This window comes from Plasmodium inui (genome assembly GCF_000524495.1).
Source record: "Plasmodium inui San Antonio 1 unplaced genomic scaffold supercont1.3, whole genome shotgun sequence".
In the NCBI taxonomy this organism is placed as follows: Eukaryota; Apicomplexa; class Aconoidasida; order Haemosporida; family Plasmodiidae; genus Plasmodium; species Plasmodium inui.
Window position 1 is genome coordinate 18,489 of NW_008481837.1, and position 2,049 is coordinate 20,537.

The following is a 2,049-nucleotide window of genomic DNA, read 5'->3' on the forward strand; positions in this document are numbered from 1 at the left end:
CATTATAAATATAATTAATTATAATTTTTTTGTAAAACTTTAATTGCTTTTTATATCTTTGTTATTAAATTCATTATTTTTTAGATTATTTGTATTTTTTAACCCTGTTAAAATGCTACAGTTCCTTTAAAGTAAAACAAGAAATGCAAAGTTTTGTAATTTCTTTATGAATCAATTGCGGCGGCTTTTAACGGTTCTTATAAATGTTTTTAAGTTTAGGTCTCCTTAAAATTTGTATTCTTGTGATTAAAGGTAGAAGATAATTTTGCATCAATTTTTTCGTTATATTATGTTTCCATTATTTAGTATTTTTTATTTACTCCTAATATTAGGTATCTACTTTGGAAAATTCATTAAATTTTACAAATATGACAGTGGTAAGATCTTTGAAATATTTCAAAAAAGTTTGATCTAATGAAGAAATGTGGAGATAGGTGTATTTTTTCCAATCCTTTAATACGTAATACTTCTTGTCCAATGAATGAAAAACTGCAGTTATATGTGTATGTATTGTGAACTACAGCAACACGAGAATCCATTATATGCAAAGAACAATATTATGGATTCTATTGGAGGAATGACTTTTTTCTTTTCCTCTTCTTCATGTCTCAAAATATAATACATTCTGCATATAATAATATATTCATAGTTTTAATAAAACCCTGCCTTCACAGTGGTATTATTTAAAAAAAAAATGAATTATATAACTATGAAGCTGTTTAATGAATGACGTGTGGAAAAAACTAAACAGTAAATGTTTAATTTAGTATCTTTTAATTTGAATAAGCTTTAAAGTAGTTATTTTGTGTAAAAGTATAAGCCACATCTGTAAGGGGTATCTGAAGAAATTGTTTCGCATTAAATTTTTTATCATCGAAATGTTGAGAAAGATTAATTTACACATCCTTAACTAATAATTTCCCTTTCGTTAAAAGAAGAAACATGTTACTTTCTAATGAAATTGTCTACTCTTTTTCTTTCATTACAAAAATGTCATTTGGTTTATAACACATAATAGAAGACGTTTTTCAGCGAATTCTGGCTTTTACAATAACTATTAGGTTAATAATTAGTAACTGAAGTTACAAGTTTTTGAACACTTGTCTGAAATAGTTTCTACATTGTAGGAATTATTTTTTCTTGAATGAATGAAAAAAAAAAAGGTGTAAATATGTATCTTTTTACGAAAAGTTCATTTATTACATGAAAAATGTAGAATACTATCTTGCGAAGTGCATTGCATGTACGCTTTTTCTTCGCAAATTCCTCGCCGGTTTTACCATTTCTTTTAAGAACCCCTATATCCATGTTTACCTATGCATTAGGAAAGCCCTTAAACATGTATACATGTAATGATCATGAGCAGACATGAGTAAAAAGTTATTTAAACACCTCCTCAGAGGCAAGTTAGGCTTCATCTGAAGCTTCGTTGCAAATTGTTGTGAAAAAAAACTTAAAGCTCAAATTACGTGCAACATAACCTCTTAGTAATATACAACGTCTTATACGTTTGCAGTGCTTTGTTTTTCTGATTAATACATTCCATTATTCGTTTTTAAAGATTGAAAAGGCGTTTTAAGATTCATATAAATAAAAACACTTAATTTGAACGAAACAGTTAAAGTGTTTAAAAAACATCACTAATGAATGTTATTTTGAATTAAACAAACCTAATAATTGTGGCGGATGCATTTTTTAGTTTGTGTACTTTTACACACTTTCATATAACCTTTCTTATTGTAATGGAAGCATTTATATTAAATGATCTGCAAATTTGATGCAGTAAATAAAAGGCAATTAAAGAAGATAATATATGGCCAAAGTATTCACTTTTTCTCATGGATTTTTTAATAGGAGCATAAATCTTGCATTGCCTAAATTCATATAGCAAGTAAAGTATTATTAGGTCTAATCTGTGGGTTGATAAATATCCATATGCAGGAAGGAAAATTTTTACTTTGTAATGGGTTATACGAGCTACGTTAGTGGTCATTTTCTCTTGGTTAAACTAGTGCAAAATTACGAGTATGTTATCTTTTTATCAAATGA